The sequence below is a fragment of the Schistocerca cancellata genome, chromosome 4 (assembly GCF_023864275.1).
Source record: "Schistocerca cancellata isolate TAMUIC-IGC-003103 chromosome 4, iqSchCanc2.1, whole genome shotgun sequence".
Lineage (NCBI taxonomy): Eukaryota > Metazoa > Arthropoda > Insecta > Orthoptera > Acrididae > Schistocerca > Schistocerca cancellata.
This window is the reverse complement of record NC_064629.1, coordinates 873,275,527-873,302,282: the sequence shown is the minus strand read 5'-3', so window position 1 is coordinate 873,302,282 and position 26,756 is coordinate 873,275,527. Positions and strand designations below refer to the sequence as shown.

General features: G+C 39.2%; 1 protein-coding gene across 2 annotated transcripts in view; it reads right to left on the bottom strand.

Annotated features, from left to right (window-relative positions):
- Nucleotides 1–25,249, bottom strand: part of LOC126185023 (glycogen debranching enzyme) — a 192,078-nt gene extending 166,829 nt beyond the window's left edge. Inside the window, exon 1 of one of the 2 annotated variants that reach the window (XM_049927749.1) lies at nucleotides 25,137–25,249. The gene's annotated coding sequence lies outside the window, so the exon portion shown is untranslated. Of the gene's footprint in view, nucleotides 1–24,992; nucleotides 25,111–25,136 lie in introns of those variants that run through there. The other variant, XM_049927752.1, reaches the window with a different exon arrangement.
- Between the last annotated feature and the right edge of the window lie 1,507 nt (nucleotides 25,250–26,756).

The window sequence follows — 26,756 nt, the reverse complement described above, 5'->3', positions numbered from 1 at the left end:
ATCAAGTGAATATTTTTAGGAATACAAAACCTATCACAGAGATGACTTGAAAATCTTATATGCTGGGTGCTCCACAGTTTGTATATACTTGAAGTGCAGTTCATGGGGTACAACAAGATGTCCTTTATCAAATACAGATGATTAGTACCAAAGAAATAAAGACAGAGAGTATGTAACAATGTGTTCCAAAGAGCATGTAAAATGTAAAAAAAAAGTGTGTAACCAATTATATATGTTAGTTGTGAAACATGAATACTGGATATGACAAAATGTACTTTTATAACTGTGAGACATTTACTGGTAATGTCAAATGGTTGTGCAAGCTTTGAGGTACTATGGTGCCCTTTGTGCAACAGAACATAACAACATTTCAAAAACAAAATTTTTAGATTTTATCTTTCAAAAGCAGCGTTGGTTTACACAGTGTCTACAACAGTCATAATGCACATTTCAATAAATTCCATCTTCTAACCCCTCTCATTTTCAGTGTACTGAATGACTTACACCTACTATTACACTGTACTCTTTTCAAAAGCTTTCATGTTAGCTGACCATGAAAACACAGGGTGACAATTATTGAACTATACGGAAAAAAAAAGTAAATTAGTTTAACTACGGTGTGCACACACTTTATTCAACATGTAAATGTCACTACAGATATTCGGATTAAAGTTATGACGTTTGATATGTCTGCCATCATTGGCGATGATGTGGCATAGACGAATAACAAAATTCTGCATGACCCACTGAAGTGGCGGAACATCGATGCTGTGGATTACCTCCTGAATGGCTGTTTTCAGCTCAGCAATGGTTTTAGGGGTATTACTGTACACCTTGTCTTTAATACAGCCCCACAAAAAGAAGTCACGTGTTCAAATCTGGACAATATGGCGGCCAATCGGGGCCCATGCCAGAGGCTTCTGGGTACCCCAGAGCCAGAATGCAGTCCCCAAAGTGCTTCTCTGGGATATCAAACACACTCCTGCTTCAATGAGTTTGAGCTCCATCTTGCATGAACCACATCTTGTTGAAATCAGGGTCACTTTGGATAATGGGGATGAAATCATCTTCCAAAACCTTCACGTACCATTTGGTAGTCACTGTGCCATCAAGGAATAGTGCACCGATCATTCCATGCTGGACACTGCACGCCACACAGTCACCCATTGAGGGTCAAGAGACTTATCGATCGCAAAATACAGATTCTCAGTCCCCCAGATGAGCAACTTTTGCTTACTGATGAACCCATACAAATGAAAGTAGGCTTCGTCGCTAAACCAAATCGTACATGCGCATACTAATTCCCATGATGCCCCTCGGCCAACCACACAGTTTGAATGTCCTAACACAAACTGGTCAGAAGGTAAGATGCTTTTATTTCATGTAGTTCAGTAATTGTCACCCTCTATATTTGTACAAGATCTAAATACATCCATACCAAATAAAACCAAGAGAATAATATAACAGGCTTACAACTGCTTCATAGCTAACAGCTTACCCTTAATCTTATGAAATCTTATTTCATGCAATTCCAAACAAATGACTTATAAAAATAGATATAAATTGGTGTACATCGGGTGAAGCTCCATGTATGAAGTTCCTAGGCACCCAGAAGAATAATAATCTGGTGTGGCACGAACAGAAAGACAAGCTAACCAAAAAGCTCATTTCTGTCAAATGTCTCTCTCACTGTATTGAACAGCAGCCTGGATTGCTAGCATACTTTGCATACCTTCATTCAGTACTATACTATAATCTTCGGGGGCAATGAAGAAAAGGTAAAAATATATTTATCCTACAGAAATGATCAATAAGAATATTACGTAATATAACTGAATGTCTTACAGAAAGCTGTTTAGGAATCTCTGAATTTTTCTAACACTATTTGTTAACAGATGAACTGGGATGAAATATGATCCAATGTATTAAACATTTATTGTTCAAGGCATGTGAAACTCATTCATTCCCATGTCATGCTTTGTAAATCCCAACACAAAGGACAGAGTGAAGGGATGTGAAATGAGCTAAGTTGTACATTAAAAGACACAAGTAGTCACTGCAAGTTACTTGTGGGAAGTATCCTAACAACAAAGTATGACTAGAGTTAATGTACTTACACTCATAAGTATGAGAGTTACTTCTTGATTACTTCAGATATGTATGTTATAAGAAAAATGGCTACTTTGAAAAAAGCAGGCAGGTACGTGTCATCAACAGCACTGTAATCACCACTTGTGACATTTTTCTGATAGTTTGTGTCGCCCTCCTACTGTTCATTGGGCAAGCCAGTGGTCCTGTCCCAACCGTCATTCAGTGCACGCTTGACACAACTGCCCACACAATTACCACATGCAGGGTTTGCTGCAAAATTGACCATTCGACAGTGGTTTGCGACAGTCAGTGAGCCACAGGGCAGTCATCAGAGGCCCCAGTACTCTCCCTACACCCAGAGGCTGTCTTCGACACCCCCGCACACATTACTCCAGTGTATTCTGCTCTTGTTGGTAGTGGATGGGCGACTGACTGAGTTTCAGGTAGACATGGGAGTGGCTGTTAGTCTACTTAACTGGGACATGTATTGGATTTTGGGATGATCTGTGTTGCAACGGACGCTCCGTCAAGTTGTATCTTAAAGTAAACAGTGTATTCCTTTGCACGGACAATTCTCTATCTCAGCATATTATAAGAATGTAAAATAGCAACTTACACTGTTTGTGGTTAATTTACTGTTGATCCACAATATTTTAAGGTTAGACATCTTATCTGTTCTTGGTTTCCAGATCGTTGACAAAATATGTTTTGTGTCTCAGTAGGACCCCTGCCAAGATTTGGACTCCTTACCATAGTCACACAACCAGCTGCTCGAAAAATTTTGAGGTACACGTCTCCCTTAAGCTGTATGCAATCTCTAAGTTTTATCACCCCCCACCCCCTCCGCTCCCCCAACTCCCTTCATCATGCATGGTAGTGTCAAGGTTAAGTTGTAAAGTTGGCAGGACCTTGGTATCATTTCTCCTATTTAGCAACGCATCCTGCAGCTGCCACTGGACATCACTTCTTGGAGTTTCTTAGTGCTCAACACCCCTTTTGGGATTTATCAGTTTAAGCACTTGCCTTTTGTAATCTCGTCTGTGCCTGGAATTTATGAAAGTTATTCAGAGTGTTTGATTTAGGATGTTCTATGTGGTGAGAACTATCTCAATGAAATCTTGGTAATGGGTCCTACACGAGAGAAGCAGTTGTGGAATCTGCAGGCAGTTTCCAATGCCTGCTGGGGAAAGGCCTTGGCCTTGGCCAATTGCTGATTGGAAAAATGTAGTTTTTTCCTCCCAAATTGATGTTGATGTTTGATTTGTGGGGCGCTCAACTGCGTGGTTATCAACGCCCGTACAATTTCCCAACCTTTGCTCAGTCCAATTTCGCCACTTTCCTGGATGATGATGAAATGATGAGGACAACACAAACACCCAGTCATCTCGAGGCAGGTGAAAATCCCTGACCCCGCCGGGAATCGAACCCGGGACCCCGTGGTCGGGAAGCGAGAACGCTACCGCGAGACCACAAGCGGCGGACTCCTCCTCCCAAATTGTCAGCCTGCCAGCACCCAAGAACCTGAAGGAGCTAGAGTTCTTTTTGGGCAAGATTTTGTATTATAGTAACTTCATACCCCAGACTGTGTACATATGCAATACTCTATGCTAGCTTCACCAAAAGAGCATCACATTTACCTTGTCCATTGATTGTCAACAGGCTTTTCAGTGCCTCAAGCAGTGTTTGTGCTCCACGCTTTACACAGTGTAAATGCCTTAACCCAGTATGGCATTGGTACGGTCTTGTCACATCACAACCTGAGTGGCACCCCTTTTCTCTGCTCACCAGTGGTGGAGTCCTCACAGCCGCCCTTGTCAGTGGACCAACCTTTACCCCTGCTTCCCACTGGTGGAACAAGCTGCATCGGCATTGTATCCTTCGGCTGGTTGATTTTCTGCTGGGAACATTCAGGCACTCTCCAGTTTTGTGATGGACATCACGACACAAACTGGGCCATTTTTGGGCCTACATCACCTTTTCAAGGGCGAGGGATTTAGTATTCCTACCAACAGACATCGAGATGGAGGCAGTGGAGCTGGAATGGGTATTGCAGTGGGATAGCATACAATGCTGCCACAGAAGAAGGAGGGAGGAAGGTAGGGAGGGCGATGCGTGGCATGAGCAGAGCCACTGACTGAGACATGTACCTGCTGGTGGCAATAGGTTTGGTTAGGCAGCTCTAATGCTGATTGCAAGACCCCACAGACCAAGCCTTAAGCTTACGCAGCACTCTGTTCCACGAGCCGAGTAGTAAATCATTCATGCCGGTCGCATGTTGTGTCTCCCTTCAGGCTTGTTCCCTACACGGTGTTCAGGATCTCTGCTCCCCCAAAGATTAACTTGCATGTCGAGATTTGTTACCTCTTCTAGGGTTCAGCTTCCTGGCAATTGGCTATCACTAGTACATTTGTGGTGACAGTCACGATTCCACAGTTCCATCATGCCCACGAACAAGTATTTTACAAATACAAAGCTCATTGAGCCAAGAAATCAAATGAAATGTGATTACTCAGTAATGAGCCACTGGAGACTGTGGTTACCTTATGCCAAAATACACATAAGGTATCCCTCAGAAACCTCTGAAAGTTTGTCAGTGGAGTTTTGGTTCACTCTGTACACTGTGAACAGTAATAGTCCTCTTACACTCCCTCAGACACTACTTTGACATCTGAAAATCTCTCTCCATTAAGAATAGCATGCTGTGTTGTACTTGTAGGACCTCTTTAGACCTATACTAAAATTCTGATACTTTGTACACTCGTATTTTGTTCATTAGGGTACAGTGTAGAATTTTTTCATCACCTTTCAGAAGTCAAGCAACACATCATCAGCCTGGATGCCAGAATCTACTTTCTTCAGGGATGAACAGAGTGAACTACACTTCGAATTTTTTTGGTGGAATTCAAATTGATTCCTACATAGTAGGGTTTTTTTGTCTCTAGAGAAGTCGTAACACACGAGCACAAACACATTCCAGAATTATATAACAGATTAATTTCAGTGATACAAGCCTGTATAGCTGTGTTGATCTGACAACCTTTCTTGAAGATGGGACTGACATGCACATTGTTCCACTCCCTTGGAATGTTTCATTACTCCAGTGATATACAATAAACAGCTTTTAGAAGAAGAGTAGCATGTTATTGCACATACTTTAAATATGCTGAATCATACACACATCACACCATGTTCAATTTCCTTCCATCTGTTGAGCAATTTTATTTCAATTACCGTCCTGTGACTCTTATTTCAATATCTGTCATATTCATTTCTTGTTTCAACCAGATTTCTGTTCCCAGATTTATGTGTGAATTATTATCACTCAAAAGTGAAACAGTTTCTTGGACTTATCCATGGATGTTCCTGCATTTGCCTTATATTATTTTCATATCTTCTTCCTCCAATTTGCAATGGCAAATGCTACTGTCCGAAGTTAATTGGGCTAATATTTTCCCCATTTCCAAAATAAGAACATAATTTTTGAGGCCTATGTAGGAGGTTTCTCTCTCCTAAGAACACACATGTATTTGCCACACACACTCTGCTACACTAGTAGGTGCTTGCTACATGTGGCACATGGTTGACCATTAAGAGGGGTCCAATAATGCCATATCTGACAGCACAGGTTGAGAAAGCCACCTCTGAGATTAACACACAATCATCTGAGCCTCTGGTTTATGCCTTCTACTTGGCTCTAAACCAAAGCACCATGATTGTTTCTGAGAAAAATATCACCCAGTTTCCATCTCATGAGTAAAGCTAGCTGCTTTCATGAGTTCAGAAAACGGCCTATGTGTAATGATGATGGTTTCTGAACTCAGGCAGTGGGCAACATTGTTTCTGATGCAAGTCACCATTTGCAGCTGGTTGCATCCAGCATGCTCAAAGCCACAGCCAGAGCTGCCTCTACATCTCAGATGAGTCCCCCCTCTCCAGCTCCTCCTGGCAAGTGGATCTAGTATTTGCCTGAGGAGCTCCATCACCTGCCTAATACTGGAGCTCCAAATGACTGATAAGTACACCCTCTGTTCTTGTCCAGACTTTTCAAAGAAATTGGTCAGAGTCTCAAAGGACAAGGCATCCTTTGCGGGATAAGAAGAGTTCTTAGCAATTGACAAGATCTCAAACCTGTTTTGAAGGTGTAAGACGAAAACAACTTTTCGTACAAAAGAAATAAGGAAAAGACAGGACAGACATAAAACATTTTGTCATACAAAAATAAAATAAAAAAATCACTACAAATGTTTTAAGAATGGGATAATATGGGAAAACGTCCAAAATTAACATCAGAGAAAGTGTGAAATCTGAAAAAGAATTTGCAAGAAAAAACATATTTAATCCTTCTGTGGGTGCGCCTTTCATACTTCCATGAGTGGGCGCATTGCAGCTTTTACACCGCATTTAGTATTACACTTTTAACCTAAGGAAAAATAATCTTTATATAATCACCAGTTAAATTATATTGGTGAAGACATAACATGACATTACATGGCTCTATAAAAACAATCTTTTATTTATTTGTTGCCTTCACAATCGTCTGTTATTGTCACTGTAATTTATAACAAGCCGATATTCTTTATTGCCTTCATGGTTCTTTTAATTATGTCCCTTAATTGCACTGATTCACGTGAAAAAAAAAGTAACATGGGAACACATTATGAAATGGAGCATTCATAAAATCCCACTCCTGTTTATGATTGTGAATAAATTAGTCAACTTCCATCTGCGTCTCATAATCTTCAGGACGTACAATTAGACGGCGGCTGTCAAATGCCTTCTTTTTCTCCATTTCCACACTTTTATGAGACCTAATGAAACACATGTTTCTATAAAAGTAATATATTGTAGCAAATCAATATCCAAGATTGTAAAGAGTAATGGAAATTGCATATGGGAACTTCGATTCAATTCGAATATTCATTATATACTAATATAAAAAAAAGACTGCTTTGAGGCAAAAGAAAAACACAAGTATAGAAAATACTTACATCACAACGTGCGTAGCGGCAAACACACCGCAAACGCAGCACTCACATTTCAAACAACAATTGCAACCAAACCGCAGAAAGCATGAATCCCGCAAATGTAGTAAGTGGTGAAATCTGTTGAGAATAACAAATACGTATCTGGATGTGGATGCAAGTGTAATGCTATCTGTGATACTAACAGAAAACTAAATCTTGTGGCTAACTGCCGTAGGCGTGCTCACCAAAGGGTTAAATGACAGAGGCAATGATCCACTTTGTACGAAAAAGTTTGTGTCTCTCTTTTGTTCTTTCATTAATTACAAAGCTCAATCTCACTGTCTACTCCTCATATTAATTCACATTAATAAAGTTTTCATGAGAGCTTATACAAGTCTACAAATGATCCATTGGATAGTAAAGTATGAAAGCAGAAACATAAAAAATGTATGTTTAACATAAATTGTATTTTATGTTAGTTTGAATCCGTCACTCTTCTATTTCAGGAGTGTGTGCATATCTCATGGTATGAACACCACCTGCTGACTGATGTATAATTTACCTTTTCCCTTTTGTTTTGGTATCTAAAATATATATAGACAGAAAATATACATTTCCCTTGTCTACTGGTATGCACATATGTGAAAAAATATGTATCCTTTCTTTATTTTTTATTTATTTATTTATTTTTTGTCTTAGGACAGGTCCAATGGCTGCAGTCTGCTGAAATACGTATTCTATGAGCATAAATAAAGTATGATCCTGACAGTTAATTTTGTATTAGTGCTTCATCATGGTCACATAGATACCTGCAAGAGGGGGCCCCTCCTGAAATCTGGCGGTGTAGACTTTGCATGTATTACAAAACTCTCCCGCATTTCTAGCAACAGTTGCTTGTGAGCATATTAAATTGAAGATTTAGCATATCCAAATGCTACAGGAAATACTGTGGATTTTTTTAAATGCATATTTCTGTTTTTCCACTTTCAAGAGTATTAATTTGGCATTCTTCTTGGTTGTTTATGTTCCTGTTTAACAGCATTTTCTGTCATTTTGGTTTTTATCTATTTTAAAATTTTTATTTTCAGTGAAAAATAACATTATCTTTTTATGAAGTGAAACATTTCTTATGAAAAACTTGTTGAATACCCTGAATATAATAATAATGAGGTAATTTCAGATTGTTGATCAAAATGATGTCATTTGTATCCATGTTGATACTATTAAAAATGTGCTAATGATATACGCTTACCATTTTGTTGACATATTTACCTATAAACATTGAGTGAATACCTACCCATCATCTGATATAAAATAGGTTTCGTGGAATTCATGTCAAATTTAATTTTTGGGGCACTATACATTCTCAAACTCACATTTCCTTCCCCTCTTGGATAAACTTCTGTGAATGTCCCTGCATGGTCACTGACCTCTATAACAACTGTAGAGACACACTGTCACTGTTATTATTAGTCATTGCTTATGAGTACTACTCATTTAATAAAGTGAGATGTTCCATGATTGCAAAGCAATGGCATATTCGGCCTATGGAATTAAAAGATCATGCCACAGACTGAAAAGTAAAATATTCATAACTAAAACAAGCAGATGATTTCAGGATTATGATTTTAGAATAATCAATGGCATGTTTATTAGCAACCTTGCTGAAGATGAATGTAGTGAAACGTACGAGGTCATTAATTACTAGCAATTTTACTATGCCAATGATCTAGTGACTTATTAGCAGTTCTTAAATAGAACATCTGGCAGTGTCAATGTTTTGAAGTGGGAGCACAGCTACTGCTCTGGGCTAAAACCACAGAGCTGCTCCCCCGGTCCCCTCCCCCCAATGCCAACACTGCCCACTGCCTGTCATAATACTTTCTAACATTGTTGCAAGTCCTTCTCTTCACTATAGAACTCATAGCAAATGGCAGATGACATTCAAACTGACCAATTCAGAACTTCATTACTTGGAAACATGTTAAGAATACCTGGCTGGGTCAAAATTGGCAGAGGGACAAAGGCCACTAGCCAGCCTCAACCAGAGAGCCAACCTGCTTCTCCTCTCCCCCCCCCCCCCCCCAGTTCTTAATCTAGACATATGCTTTCTAATCCCATAAAGAATTCTTGTGCTAGGACCCTGAATCCTTTTGTTATATGCCTGCTGGTAACTGGAGTAATTTTTATGTATTAGTTGTAATTTTCACATATGGCTCTCATCCCAGAAGCTACTACAAGCTGTTTTTCATTAGTTACCTGTACAGTCCCAAAATCCAACACCACATGATACTACTTGACTATTTATAAAGAAAAAAAATGAAAGGTAAGCTGTCTATTGAGAGAGGAAAATTAAACCAGGAGAAGAAAATGAGACTGAGGAATTCAAGTAACCAGCTAACAACAAACAAATGTTACACATAATGAAAGGAGGTTATCAGTAATGGGGAAAAAAATAAAGAAATTAGTGAGATAATGCTAGTTTCCAAAATGTCAGTTAGTAACTTTATTGTATTTAATTATTCTAGTAACAGCAGTGCAGTCAGAGCATGTTTCACCAACAGAAGTTGCTGCCTAGTAAGCAATCTGCATGTGTGCTTGTTTAACAGTTGTATTACAGACTATCAACAACACAGTTATTTCCACAGATCAAAGAAAAAAAATACAAAATAATTCAAATAGTATTGTGCCAGTTGTATTGAAATCTAAAATGTACACATCAGTTGGCATTCTTTTTGTGTGTGGCTTCACAGTTATATGCAAAGAATTTATGTTAAAACTTAGAATACATTTATATGTTTAAATTAAATGTGTCAATTTGGTTTTCAAAGATAATGCCAGTATGGAGGATGGTTATGCCAAGCAATATTAGAGTCTTTACAGTCAAGTTTTATGCTGTTGATGATGGTGTCTGGAAGCTGCATACTAAGTGAAGACCACACTTGTAGCAAAGCTGCTTCAGTATGGCAAGGTTCTACACACTTCCTAAGTGCATTCCAAACATGTTCTATAGGACTTAGGTTGAGATGTCAAATGGCAACTGCATTCACTGAACTGTTTGTTGTTTAAGGCATTCACTGTCATCTATCACACACACACAGTGACATATGGAAGTATAATGATGTCACCCAAACTGTGCTTATACCCACCTGAAAAAATAAACCTTAATAGTTAGACCAACTCATTCCCTTCATGAAATGGAGAATGATACTGAGTTTTTACCTATCACCAGATAAAATTATGCCTGTTTTGATTCAAGGTTGATGTTAGTTGATCTCTACTGATCTGCATGTACACACTGGTGCTCTCACTGCAATTACACATTCCTGTGATGATCAGTAAGTGGTATACACATGGTTGTCATCTCGTGTATGTACTGCCTTCTGCAACCAAGACTACATAACATCATTTATCTGGTCGCTGCAACAAAGGCAGACTAGTTTGGATGGGGTTACTCTACTATTTTTTCAAGTGCATAGATATTGGTAATCAAGCAATACAGCAAGTAGGTAAACAGTGAACAACCTGGCCACTTACGTCTGAATTTGACCAGCCCACAGCTGTCCCTTTTGTCCAATAAACAATGCTGCAATGCAATTTCATGCACAGATATTGTTAGTGGATTGTAGTGTTGAAGGTCTACATGTAGTTTGTCTGAGCAAGACTAATGTGGTAATCACGTACTTTATTGTTGTGTCGACTGCTATAGCCAGGTTTTTACTGTTTCACGGTTTACCCTAATTTAGGGAAACTGCACGTTTTAACTAGATCCTCATTCAACTTATATGTTGTTACCAATGTGAAGCATATTAGTAAGAAAGGACCTTCGCATATGTATGCAGTATATAACTAACACACACACACACACACACACACACACACACACACACACACACACACACACGATCCCATGTTACTTTAGCAGCAGTTGATCAAAATTTGTGATACGATAATGTAACTGACCTTTCATTGTCAATACACACAGTATCCTGAAAACTCTCTTATTAACTGTAGTTGAGGTGAAAGTGTAATCTTACATTAGAAATACCATCACTCATCACTAAATTAAATCTATATACTTGTTTAATAAACATAAAATATCTAAATTAAGCTAATGTGATTAAGAATGATGAAGAATAAGTAATAAAATAATAATAAAACAACAGAAGTTTCACTACAACTGTTTTATTATGTAATTGAGCAACTATTCTTCAGTTTTACATTGTTACTGATTATCAAGAACAATTTAAGCTTTAAAATTTTATCTGGTTATTGTTGGCAAGACTTTTTTATGACTGTAATATTGTCCATGCAGTTATAAAAACTAATCATCTTCATACGAAATACAAGAAAAGTTTCAAAAACATAATTTTACTACATGTAGTCCACTTTACACTTTATTTTTGGCAGTATCACGTCTCTTCCTGCCGTACCTCCAGTTATTCTACTTAGACTATGTATTATTTTGTGCCACTCATAAACATGACACTATCCTTGTACACACCAAAATATAACTAACAAGAAGGTTAATGTCACTAGGAACCAGCCAGGCACAGTTTTTGCAAGACTGAAAAGCAAGTAGGCGTAAATTTCTGTATTTGACCATCCCATTACCTGTCAACATGGTTTTCCCAAAATCTCTAAGAAACTCACAATTAGTGGGCAGTCCAATAAGCTGTCCAAGTGGTTTTTCATCAATGCTTTGAAGTCATAAGCAGATAGATAATCAATAAAATAACAGGAACTCAACAAATGAAGAAACTGCAACAATTCACCAGTCAGTTTGTGGTAGTCTAACAGAGTGACCTAATAACAACACTAAGAATACTTATTAAATAGTACAGCATTGTGTTCATGCTTGGGAGAGATTGAAATTGAGTAACGAGTTGTAAAAGTGATTAAGGAATATTATGAATCTCGGTATGGAGCAAATACATGCAGTACATTTTTACACAAACTTTGAAAGAAAGAGCAATATTGTTTCTTGGTCCTATACGCACAACTAGGGAGAGGTAGCAAAAATATTGTACAATATGTTGGGTGTTAATTATAAAAACAAACTGAAAGCACCAGAGGTATAATCTGTCTTCTCCAAATCTACGACTCACGTATAACATAAATGTGCTTCACTTTAACATTTTTAAACTGGGTCACAACATAAAATTACAGATTTGAAACTTTAAAACTTTTAGCTAACAGGTATAAATATGTTAGCAATACAAAGTTCACGATTGGTTGTGAAGGAAACTGAAGGCTGGTGCTCTGAATTCATTCAGCTGCAGGTTTTCCATGTCTGGAGGCAATTCTGGCAGCAGGGTTTTGCACGGAAATTAATACAATGTTTCTACACATTATCAGCAATTTCATACAACTGTTGTGAACCATTTATAAGGAACTTTAAAAAATCAGTATCTACATCATCAATACACTACAAGCCACCTAATGGTGTGTGACAGGGGGAACTCAGTGTACCACTGTCACTTCTCCCCTTTCCTGTTCTAGTCGTGAATGGTTCGCAGGAAGATTGTTGGTGAGCCTCTGAGTGAGCTCAAATCCCTCCAGTTTTACATTCATAGTATTTTGTGAGATATATGTAGGAGGAAGCAATATAATGGTCAACACTTCTAGGAACGTATGCTCTCTGAATTTTCACAGTAAGCCACATCGCGATTCAGAATGCCTCTCCTGCTGCGTCTGCCACTGGAGTTGGCTAAGTGTGTCTTTTGTGGTGGACTACATTTTCTGAGGATTCTTCCAATGAATCTCAGTGTGGCATCCACATTACCTGCAATTATTTCCATGTGGTCATTCCACCTTTAAATATTCTGTATGCATACTTGCACATACTTTATGTAAGTGAATGCTTCCAATGATTGTTCTACAATTGTGAAACGTGCAATAATGGAGGTTTCTGCCTATTTGTGCACAAACATTTGTTTATTTTGAGTGTCAACTGACAATACCTGCACCAACTATCGATCCTCTGCTGGTCTTCCTGCATTTTGGTACGATGTTCAAGTGTTGTGACTTCTCTTAACACAACATTATCTGCAGAAAGCCTCATGGAACTTCCAACATTATTCATAGGTCATTTATATAAACTGAGAAAAGTAATGACCCTGTAACACTCGCTTGAGGTATGTCCCAAGGTAGTTTTACATTCAAATATTTCTCACCATTTAGAATGGCATGCTGTGTTCTGTTTGCTAGAAACACTGCAATTCAATCACGGATGGTCTGATATTCGGTATGGTCATATTTTCGACAGTAGGTGGCAGTGGGGAACAGCATCGATTGCCACAGCATCAACCTGGACATCAGTATCTAGTGCTTTCTGGGTCTCATGGATGAACAGAGTGAGCTTTGTTTCACACGGTCACTATTTTAGGAAGCCATGTTGAGTCCCACAGTGAAGATTTTCCGTCTCCAGGAATGTCATAATATGTGTGAATACAACATGTCCCAAAATTCTACAACAGACAACATCAGAAACACAAGTCTATAGTTTTGTGTATCTGTCTGACCAACCTTCTTCAAAACAGGAATTACATGCACTTTTATTCAATCACTAGGAGTGTTTTTCTTCTCCAAAAATCTAGGGTATACTGTTGCTGGATGAAGAACAACTTCTTTCTCACAGTCCATGTAGAATCAGGTCCATTGGCCCTTCCTCTGTTGATTTCAGTTACTTTTCTACCTGATCTTCACTATTTTGATATCTGTCCTTTTGAAATTTGTGTGACAATTTAAAGGAGAAACCACAGTTTGATCTTCCTCAGTCAAACAGTTTAGGAAAAAGGCATTTTAATATTTCGGCCTTCCTCCAATTTGTTGCCATTACAGTCACAAAGTGTCTGGCCAGATGGCTTTGATAAATTTACTGATTCAACATATGACCAAAACTTCATACGATTCTTCTGTCTAGTTACTGTGTAGAATGTTACCTTAAATTCATTGAACATTTCATGTCTGGCTCTCCGTGTGCTCATTTTGGTGTCATTCAAGTTCGGTTTTTTCTGCAAGGCTTTGACTACATTTAAATTTGCTGTGAAGCTCTCATTGCTTTTGTAGCAGCTTTCTCTAACACGGTTGTTAAAGCGTGGCATGTCTTTTCGATCCCTCACAACTATTTTTAACAAATATCTGTCAAAGGCTTGTTGTACAATACTCTTGAACTTTGTCCATTGGAGCTCAACATTGTTGGCCCTAAAGGTGAATTTTTCATGTTGACCATTCAGGTAATCTGGAATCTGTTAAATGTGTACCAAGTTTAGCAAACCATAATAATAAAACAAATGGCTTAGGAGTTAATGCAATGTGTGGGAGGATTTTCATACCTGTGCATGATCTCTATGTAAGTGTAATTTTACATGAGTTATGGCAAGGTAATCAGTAAAGAAATGAATAACAATTTGGTGTAACAAAATTAGGTGGCTGCCACTTTCTACACAATTGAATTTGTACTACAATGTGTTTTTCTCTCTCTCTAAGCAAGCAACATATTTCACTCCAACAAGGAAGAAAAAGACATTGTTTGTAAAATTGCTATAAACAAAATTTCCTGTATGACACTAACCCCATCTCAGTAACAACATGACTTTTACAATTTTAATTAATTATATATTGGGCAAAAGTAAGACAAAAAGTCAATACAAAACAATTATAATGCAACAATGCTTAGAGGGCATACTACCACTTACCTTAAATATGTGTAAAGATTATCTGTGCAAAACTGTCAAGTTAGAAAGTGAAAGCATGTGTTTTTTGGTAAAGTGCATGACAGTTATTGATATTTGAATGATTGGATTTTAATAAGTTGCCAGTATTTAGTAAGCTGATATAAAAAGTTACAAAATGGAAAAGAAAATGTGCTAAGCAATCTGCAAGTGCCAAAATAAAATTAGATGGGCAAAACTGTGCTAAATAAATGGACTGAAAGTTAAACTAGAGTAACTGACATTTATTTCATGTGTGTGATTTGACGTATTCACATAGAAACAATAATGACATTGTAAGTTAAAATAGAATAGAATATTAAGACCTTGAAACATGATAGACTGTAAACATAAATGACAGGCATAACCCCCTACCAAAAAAAAAAAAAAAAACATTCTTTGCAGAGAAAGTATTAGGAAAGAGTTTGGGGATATAAAATGCACTTGCATTTACCTTTTTTCCCCCAGAAACCACCTCTCACACCACAGAAATTTTACTGTTGTACGGTGGTCATGAACAGAAATTTTTCTTCGAAGAAGTGAATAAACAAGTCAGATTTCTTTTAGGATGGGACAATACAGAACATGTGCAGATGTTAACACGTAGTAAAGGCACAAGCAGCCAAATCAATTCTTACTATGCTCATCTGGAACAGAATGGAAGGGAAGAAAGTAGAAGGGAAGGATAAAACCAGTTATAAAAGAACAGTACGGTATCATTAGGTGGGTGGGGAAAATTGCAGCCAAAAACATCTGAAGGCTCTCTGGGACTTGACATGCAGTGGGCAGTACACCTTCTGCATCCGACCAGCAGCACTCTGAGTCATTGCGAAAGACAGATAACTCACTCAATAAAATGGTAGGGAAAAGTGAGGTAACATTCTCAGATTAAAATGATGAGGAATGTGAAAGCATATCTGCAGCGGGAGGCAAGCTCCCATCCCGACGCCCCCCCCCCCCCTCCTTTCCCATCCCCTACAGTGGAATCCAGACCGGACCAAACTGTCCCTCATTAAGATAAGATTGTACACACCACACTGTAAAACTAGGTGTGCTACTCAAATATCATCAGTTAAAATTGAAGGTAATGAGCCATCTGGCTTCACAGTTTGCCTTATGCAGTGAAAGTGGGGGCACTCTTTTAAAATGTGCACTACTGATAAATGGGCAACTACAATGAAGTGTAGCAGTTTGTTGAATATGTTGGGTCACTTAGTGTGGCTGATGCAGAGTGAGCAAAGAACAGTAGATTCTCAGCAGTATGAAGACATCTGTGTAGTTGTGGTGGGTAATTTGTTGGTGGCAGCTGTGGAATTTGGAAGACCAGTTGCTCAGATTGAAATGAATTTTAGTAGCAGAGAAAAGTGATAGGCCTAAGTAAAACCAACTTTGTACCCTTGATACATTGACATAATTTCATTTTTGAATTTTTGTTCCTTTGCCTGTATCTGTTCAGTTAATATAATTGTATTCTTTATTAAACAGGAAACACTTCCTGATGTTCTGCAACATTATTTTTATTTGGTCACGAATTCGTTTTCTTTGGCCATCATCAGGTAACAACTGAATGTCACTAACACAGATAAAATGACATGCATCTTACAGAGAGACAGAGTTTTATATGAAAGATACAAAATGGTTTCATTAACTAAAACTTCTTCGTAACTAATGATTTAAGTAAATGTACAGTTATTGTGTATGAAAGCTTTCCAGTTTTCCCGGCTGAGATTATGACAATTCTTTGCATATGGGAGGGTTTATATACAAAGTAAACTTTGATTATGTTTACGTTAGGATTATTTGAAATGGTGATAGCAGGTAATGGAGATTTGATTTGGGGGTGGAGGGTGGGGTGGGGCAATGGACACATTTTGAACGCAGCAAAGGGCACACTGAGCTGAAAAGGTTTGAGAATCCCAGCACTAAAGGATGAGAGTATCGTCTCCTCTGTGCTGTGTATAACCATTCCACTAGTCATCACACAAGATATATATCATGTTCCCATACATCATCAGACACTATTCTGGCACTGAATACTGGATAATTTGCTTTTTGTAGCTCCTATTGCAGTTGGCTTTTGGATGGTGACTGGGAAGAGAGGTGATAGTTGGAAAATTGTCACTGTCACAGATATGATCTTGGACATGTCACTGGAACTGGGATGCAGATTATGCAGGAATGTGTTGTTTCTCAAGTATTAAGAAGGCACAAGTCAGACCATGTTGAAGATCCTAGTAGTAGGAAGAGTGGAGGGAGCTTCTCGAATAGTCCAACTACATATTCTTACATATGCCTAATCTTAAAGTCTGGTGGGAAATAGATGACGCAGAAAGAGGCCTTGAGAGGCATTGATATAGAAACTTTAACTGTTTCCAGATCAGCATCAATAATCACTTGTCAACTAAAGATGTCCACACGTACCATTGTGCAGGTGCTCTTCCACCAAGTCACCATCTATGACTTTTCTTACCTCTTTAAATCTAACAATATCCTTGATTCTTCTATCATCTATTCATCTGGCTATGAGACAGTCCCACCTCCATCACATTTTAATTACAGTCATAATCTCATCTTCCACTCCAATCTGTTCCCTGTTCCATTTGTTTCTCTTTCTCTATGACCAATTCCACTGCTCACTGAGAAAACTTCAGTTTTTGAATGAGCATCATACTAAGAGTACATGTCTCACTGACATATGTCAACCGGCCGTTGTGGCCAAGCGGTTCTAGGCACTTCAGTCTGGAACCGCACGACCGCTCCAGTCGCAGGTTCGAATCCTGCCTCGGCCATGGATGTGTGTGATGTCCTTAGGTTAGTTAGGTTTATGTAGTTCTAAGTTCTAGGAGACTGATGACCTCAGATGTTAAGTCCCATAGTGCTCAGAGCCATTTGAACCATTTTTGACGTATGTGACAACAGACATCACACACCGATTGTAAAGCTTATGCAACGACACATAGGCAACTCATTTTGAAAACCATTTTGACCACTACATGTACTCCACATTTTCACTTTTCTATTTATTTCTTTGGCTGTTGTCTATCCAGCAACTGTCTTCAGTTGCCCTAAATACAAAAATGATTAACCAGTTTTATGGCATCCTGTTTATGTTTCCAATTTTCTTGTTTATGTGTTGACCATACATTATTTTAGTCTTGTAATAATTGATTTTCAGGGCCACTCCAGTTGAAGTTTATTTGCTGCAGAGGAAAAAAGTGTAACGTTATCAGCAAAATGAAGTGCATGCTCCTTTATTTGAGTTTATAATATGATTATTTCCTCTAGAGCTGCTGAAAAGTTTTTGTTATATGAAATCTTTCTGCCTTACTCCGTTTCAAGTTCTGAACTCATCTCGGTGAAATTGTACAGAAGCTGTAGCATTTACATACAACTTCTTCAGCACAATAACAAAGATTTAATCAGTGTTTTGTTTCTTAAGGGCTGTTAGTGCAAATTTTGTTGAAACTGAGCATTCTTCTGCGAAGGGGGCATTGTAATGGGTTTGGAAGGATCTGTAGTTGGTAAGTACTGATAATGGGAATATGATTGTGTCAGGTGTAGGTTACAATTGTAGCAAAACTCAGCAGTGTGGACACTTCAATATTTTTTCCAGGTGTTTTGGTGCGGCAAATGATAGGAGTGTTTCATACTGAGGGATCACTTTCTCCTTATTAATTGCAGCAGCGATCAAGGAGAGTTCTGCCCTGGCAGTTACTGCAAACGGAATATAGTTTACTAGCACTTCCATAGTCTTCTCCCTCTCAGTCCAGATGTACTCATGGATACAGTAGTAGGAACAAGGGCCAAAGCTTACACACCTGAGCACCTAAGAGCTGGAGGACATATAGCTTTACATGATACATGTGTAACACAAACAGCTTCTCAAGTAAGAATATAACCCTTAAAATCGCAAACAAAGGTACCAGTGTTAACACTTTTGGTCCACAAATCTGGCAGACAAAAGGGATATCTTGGAATTCTAGGTTAGTGAACAGTTCTTCATGTTTAGTGGGACAATCCTATGGCAAATAGCTCCCTGGATCAGGTTTAGTCACATATAGTGAGTAATCGCCTCTTATGACAGGCAGGAGTGATGTGCAAGCACACTGTAATGCACAATACTTCAACAAAAAAGTTGTGGGGGTAAACATAGGAGGTAGAATAACTGAAAAAGTAATTCATACCCCTATACATGGACATTCATGACATCACATGTATGGCATTTTGAACATATGTTATAAAAATGAGAGAATTAATGCTGTAAAAGCATGCAGTGTAATGTGTAAAACACCAAGGTGACAAAAGTCATGCGATACCTCCTAATATTGTGTCGGACCTCCTTTTGCCTGGTGTAGTGCACAATTTTGATGTAGCATGAACGCTGTTGGATGTCCCCTGCAGAAATACTGAGCCACGCTACTACCCTAGCCATCCATAATTGCAAAAGAGTTGCGAGTGCAGAATTTTGTGCACAAACTGACCTCACGATTACATCCCATAAATGTTCAATGACATTCATCTGAGTGGCCAAATATTTCACTCAAACTGTCCAGAATGTTCTTCAAACCAATCACAAACAGTTGTAGCTCAATGACATGTCACATTGTCATCCATAAAAATTCCATTGTTGTTTGGGAACATGAATTCCATGAGTGGCTGCAAATGGTCTCCCAGTATCCAAATATAACCATTTCCAGTGAATGATCAGTTCAATTGGACCAGAGGACCCAGTCAATTGCATGTAAACTCAGTCCACAACATTATGGAGCCACCAACAGCTTGCACAAAGCTTCGTTGACAACCTAGGTCCATGGCTTTGTGGGGTCTGCAACACACTCCAATCCTACCATCAGCTCTTACCAGCTGAAATTAGGACTCATCTGAGCACACGATGGATTTCCAGGTGTTTAGGGTCCAACCAATATGGTCATAAGTCCAGGAGAGGCGCTGCAGGCAATGTCGTGCTGTTAGCAAAGGCACTTGTGTCTGCTGTCATAGCCCATTAATGGCAAATTTCGCTGCACTGTCCTGATACATTTGTCATATGTTCCACGTTGATGTCTGTGGTTATTTCATGCACTGTTGCTTGTTTATTAGCACTGACAACTACAGAAATGCCACTGCTCTCGGTTGTTAAGTGAATGCCCTAGGCCACTGTGTTGCCTGTGATGAGAGGTAATGTCTGAAATTTGGTATTCTTGGCACACTCTTGACACTGTGGATGTCAAAATATTGAATTTGCTAACAAATTACAAAATGGAATGTCCTACGCATCTAGCGATAACTACCATTCTGTGTTCAAAGTCTGTTAATTGTTGTTGTATAGAAATAATCATGTTGGAAACCTTTTCACATGAATCACCCGAGTACAAATGACAGCTTCGCCAACATGTTGCCCATTTATACCCTGTGTGCATGATACTTCCACTCTCTGTGTATGTGCATATCGCTACCCCATCATGACTTTTGTCACTTCAGCATAAATTCTCTATTGTACATTTCCCAATAATTTTGGAATATAAGTTAATACTCTCTTTCAGTGTTTGCCTGAAATTTGTACTCATTCTGTACACATATTTGATAATGTTTGTCCGTACATTTAATTAGTTTTTCACTAACCCCTTTCATTTCTCTGTACTCCACATCAAACTACTTTCAACTCATTCCAGCAATCAGGGGAAAATGCCAGAGAGAACATATCTACTTGTACTGGGGTCTATCAGCAGAAGAGCATAGCTATGACAACATATTATGGGTGCACCTACATGTGTAACTTTCATCATGTCTAGAGAGAGTACGTGCAGCGGAAAAAATGCTCATACTGCTGGCTAGTCACACGAACTTACATAGCATGCAAATATAAGGACGCCCAGCAGCAGTCTTGCTCTCAGTTGCAGTTATCAATTTTGTCTCTACAAGTACACTGCAAGTGTCATTAATGTTTACCTGGACCGACTTAGTCTTTCGTTGGAAAGTGCTTCAGCTGATAAATGTGTAGTTTCCACCACCCAATGACTCACATGGAACTGTGCTCATTATTACAATTTCCACATATGTGCAGTGTTACGTAGTAGTGCACGGATTTATATAAGTTTTGATTAGAAACTATTGCTTACATTATTTCTATCAAGAACTATTATCATTTGGTTTTGTGAACTAACAGAAAATTTTTGTGTGTTGTCACAGAAAGTTTATTTGTGTTCAGTAATGTAGATGGACCTAAAGTGAAGGTTACAGTCCATAGTATGGGTACTTGACAGAACTTATGAGTGCTGAAAGCTTAAGCAGTTACCTCTAATTTCCAAATGCCTATCCACCATTCCGCTCCTCAGTCGAAAGGTGAACAGATACACTGCCCTATCAACAACTGCTTATCTTCTATGTAATACTTGCCAGTACCATAATTTTATTAAGTTTATTATGACAACTTTTGTCAGTAATAAATACACAAAAATTTTTTGCACACTAACTAATCCCATCTCATTCCTGACAACTGTTGTAACAATGAAACTTCCTGGGAGATTAAAACAGTGTGCCCGACCGAGACTCGAACTCGGGACCTTTGCCTTTCGCGGGCAAGTGCTCTACCATCTGAGCTACCGAAGCACGACTCAAGCCCGGTACTCACAGCTTTACTTCTGCCAGTATCTCGTCTCCTACCTTCCAAACTTTACAGAAGCTCTCAGGAGAGCTCGCAGGAGAGCTTCTGTAAAGTTTGGAAGGTAGGAGACGAGATACTGGCAGAAGTAAAGCTGTGAGTACCGGGCTTGAGTCGTGCTTCGGTAGCTCAGATGGTAGAGCACTTGCCCGCCAAAGTCAAAGGTCCCGAGTTCGAGTCTCGGTCGGGCACACAGTTTTAATCTGCCAGGAAGTTTCATATCAGCGCACACTCCGCTGAAGAGTGAAAATCTCATTCTGGGAACTGTTGTAACAGTTTCCTTTCAGTATTACTGCAGAAGCAATTGTTTTAGCATTTATAGACAATTCTGAATGCAGAATTGCACACGTATGACATCAACTGCCACAACACCACAACTTCATGGCCGAAAGCCGATGGGCGGTATCAAAGGCTCACATGCTGTAAACCAAACTCACATTTTAAATAAAAAAGTATTTCTATAGTGTATACTAGATTGAACCTTTATGTCAAGGCACGCACACACTAGCCCAACAAAGGCAAACGAAAGACAGCCTGTGGATTTTGCCAAAGCTGGTTGCCAATGCATTGGCATTCAACCTGTCATACGCACCAAACCAAGGGGTTGGGACCCGCAGATTCAGCCATGTGGAATCACAATTGGTTCTGATAGCTTGGCGAGGTTCCTCCCATTTTGTTATTGTTATAAAGTAGTGTTTTAATAACAGTTTCTCCAACCAATACTATGAGCAAAGGAGAGGATTCAACAGTTGCATGTGCAGCATTTATTTTACTGCAAGAAGTTGATCATCAGAAAAAGACGAAACAAGGCTAGCGGATGATCTCTCTTTTAAAAAGTAGGGAGCAGTGTGGTGGGACAAAACTGTCTGACCTTAATGCTGAATTTTAATATGGGTTATTTCATAACTTTTGCGAATTACAGCCATAACTTTTGAACCATTATTGCTTAATGTAGACCCCTAACACATTTCCAAAGATGACTCCTCTTTTGGGAGAGCTGTACCTGCAGAACAAATATATCCATAATGATTCCATTTTTTTACACATCATGCACATTATTTTCTAACAGCTCATTTATTTCCCTCCAAGCGCCTAGTCTTTTCAATTTGTTTTTACAGCCGCAATTCATGGGATCCCCTAAACATTCTCGTTTATGGAAAAACTATCAGCTTTAATGCTGTCTCCATATTCCACTCAGTACTTTTAGACACAATAAATAAATACCCATTCAACAGACATCCCCATCCCAAATTGCTACTGAAACAATGAACATTTGACCCGGCATCCACATCAGGAGGTAACCTGGGTCCCAAGCCCAACACAATGCCAATGTTTTGATGTTACTGCCAGCAGTCCGAACCGCAAACCAGCCCAAATGCTTTGTTAGCTAAGATTTGCTGCCCGGACACACTAAGCACATTTCGGCCAATGGCACAGTTGGTTTCCACTCGTTGGCCTTTGTTGTTTTCGTGTGTACCCGCATTCACACAATGGCATCAGATGAATCATTTCATCTTTAAATGCGGTGGAAATGTCGCAATAAACCACGAGCCACAGCTTTCGTCTTCATAGAACACAGCAGGAAGTTTTAAGTCAAGGTTGCCTCAGATAGTGTATCAACCTTGAATATATACAACACATATCAAAAATCTCCCTTTAGTGATTCAATTCTATCATCTTAATCACTTCCTGAATGCTTCATAGCTTTCTAAGTTACACTTCTAGGCCCCCTTAAACAAGCTCTCCAACTATATTAATAATTCTCACATGATCAGAAAACAACTAAAAGTTCTTAAAGTAACTAAATGTTCATTACACCTCAAACTTTTCTGAAGCTAAGTAATCCTCACTGTTCTCGTGCCAACTTCTCTAACATATTTGAGCCTTGTGCTTACAACACCTTTTTCTTAGACTATTTGCAATAGGTGATAAACACGGAACACTGCAAGTTTGTATGTATAAGCCACACAAGCCATCTTCCTGCCACACTGTACCCAACATCAGACATTGTGTTCAGATGACAAACGCAAAAATTAATTAATCATAAACTATCAAAAGGAATTAACAGTTTTTTCAATTCTATTATTAATCAGATTTCTATTTAATATGCTGTTGACATTTGTGTCATTAGTGGTTCAGTAGAAGTATGGATGAGAGTAGAGTGGGAATTAGCCACCATTTTTTTTTTCAGGAATCAACCTGTTATTTGTTTAAAGTAATTTGGGGAATTATATAAAAATACCTCTCAGTTATTTATCTTCTACTGAAGACTGATTATTAGTATACATCCAGAATGAAGGAATATTCAGATTTAATACACCATCTATGATGAGATCATTAGAGATGGACCACAAGCTCGAACTGGAGAGGGAAATCGGCTGCCCCCTTTCCAGCATTTCCTTTAAATGGTTTAGGGAAATCACAGAAAATCTACATCTTGATTGTCTGTACAATGAGTCAGCAGTGCACCAACTTGCTTGTTCATACAGAATCATGCTAAAAAAATTCACTCCACGCCCATTCCTAAGACCAGGGAAAAAGTAGGACAGTTACTTGAACAAACATCAAATTAGTGCCCTGATGTTAATGTTTTCAAGAAAAGTGCAAACAACTATAGGAAAGACAGACAGCCATAACCACTTGGTTCACATAAATAGCATGATCAGAAATGCTCCATGCAGACCTATGTTGTTAGTATGGCAGGAAAGAAACCAAATTGCAAGTTCCCAGCATTTAATCAAAATCTTAGCACTGCAGCACTTAGCATATTGTTTATGAAGGGCTTGATGGTATTATGAACCTATTACCTTCACCCAATCTAGATGGCTGTTTTACTTGAATCTGTCTCACTCATAGAAAATATTTTAATCTACAGTACGGTCCATGTATGTCTGAAAACAACACAGTGTGCCTAGTAACAATATTTTCATATTATTTAAATTTTCCGAAGGAAGAATAGATGGATGCTGAAGTCTGAGGGTCCATGACAAAGTCTGTTCAGACATTAAACCACATTCAGCTTCACAGCTCTGAAAAGGTATCAGTATAGAACATAATTCCTTGACAGTGGCATCTAACATTCCACAATTTCTAATACTGACTGACAAAATTCTTTTCAAATTGTTTATATGCCAAAACTCGGATGAACAGAACAAAAAGTGAGTGACCTACCAGGTTATTTTCACACCATTCTTTGCAGTTCATACAGTGGTACACTATAAACAATATAACAATGACAAAATAATAGAAGAAATACCATGATCTACTAAATCACTAAACGCCACTGCCACTAATGTCAAGGAACCCATGCAAAGCAACTGCAAATATCTCAAATCTCAAGCATCAGACGGAGAGTGAATATGAAGTGCAAAATAAATCAGTGAAAGCCACGTTATTCATACACATGCCACATTTCACATTACTCAAATTCAGGTCTAAAAATCTTAGTCCCAAAGGAAAAATTAGCCCACACCGTAAACATTGGTTTGTTACAGAGCCTCCTGCGGCAATGCAATTAGCGGCACTTCATGCCAAAAATATGTTAAATTGAAGACTGTTACGCACTTAATTAAGTGGGGCGGAACCACTGTATTGCAGCTTTCGTGCAATCGTCCAATATGCGAAAAACTCCGAATAAGTGAAATAGAGTTCCAGAAACAAAACACAACCCAAAAATTCAAATAAATTTAGCAGATGACACTACAGTACCGTATTTATTTAGATGTCCACCTGACACAACACTTTGTGTTTACGGTCTCAACATTGCTTGTTTCTGTGTGCCAGGGGACAAACAAGGTTAAACTTCGTGCTCTTGTCAGAATTATCGATACATTAAGATATACACATAAAAGTCGACCTATCTATCGATCTCACAGCATTCTCACCAGGGGAGGCGACGACGTTGGGATCATAGATGTCTATGTACACCTTCTGTTAATGCAACATAAAGCGCAAGAAATACGGTGCACTACTCTGGTAACACCGAGAAAATCACAACAGAAGTTTTATGTGCCGCATGGATATCTACGTAGATGCTCGATGTTAGAGTTTATGGTGGTCGAGTGGGCGTTGGCCGTCAGCGAAGGAGCGGCGAGGACGTGTGCTTGCCGTCCCACCGGTCTAGTGGCGTACTCGAGTTTCTTTACTTCCTGCGAGCGCTAGTCGTATACCACAAGCTCATTAGAGTAACATGGTGAACTCCTTTAGGATTATGTTCCAAGCCGAATATCTGAGGCTTTTTGCGTGATGAACTACGTCTAGATCCACAGGAGAAGATTGGTATTCACTTTTCGATCACGGCCAGTGCAGTCAATGTTAAGATGATTAACGAAGAAGAGTGGACGAAGGTGGTTACGGGGCGCTGCCGGCACACCGTAGTTTAGGCACTCAGATGGACATATCGGCGCTGTTACCGTTGAACACTCACACCTAGGCATGAGGATCCTTCCGGTATTCGAGCTACCTTTTAAGGTACTCGCCGAGTCCGTTATCTCCGCTCTTAAACCGTACGGGACTGTCATTAGCCACGTGGCTGAGAAGTGGCAGACTTTTACAACGTCTCCCATACTCACCGTAGTAAGACAGTTCAAGATCGAACTGACGAAGCACGTTCCTTCATACTTAAACATTGCCGTTTGTCGTGCAGTTATCATGTATGATGGACAACCACACACATACTCTGGTTGTGAGGTTGTGGACAGGAGGGTCGCGTTCGCTCTGATTGTCTGCAGTGGGGGATCACCCAGATCCCATCACGAGAAGCGGTACAACATGTTCCTCCATCGATTCTACCAATTACTTATACACAAGTGACTGCACCCACGACGTCTGACCGTGACGATCGGGATATGTTACTACTGCAGACAGACGGACACGTTATTGATGAGGCACATTCCTTCTGCTCTATACAGACGGAGTCGCCAGATAAACACGAAGAGCAAATGTCACCGCACAACGAGCGCATGGATGTTGATCCACAAGTAGTGCCAATCCAAGCTTTCGTCTCTGAAGGCGCAGAGGAGTTGGATCTACTTTCACATTCTGACACAGAGACACACGTCTGCAAGAAGAGTTCGCCCCACAAGCACAAGAAACGCCGACGGACGCCGTCTGACGACTGTCTCTTGCGGACAGGTACAAACGATCGTACTGATTTCGACAGTGTCGCGGATGGCCCTGCTCCGGAGGCGTCGATCGGCACTGCTCCCTTTTTAGGAACTGAGACGATGGACCTTTCTTCTCCTGGACACCCGTTTGGAGATGGAGGGGGCGATGAAACACCGTCGCAGCCGTGAGGAAACACAACAAGGGTCACTTTGGTAGCCAATG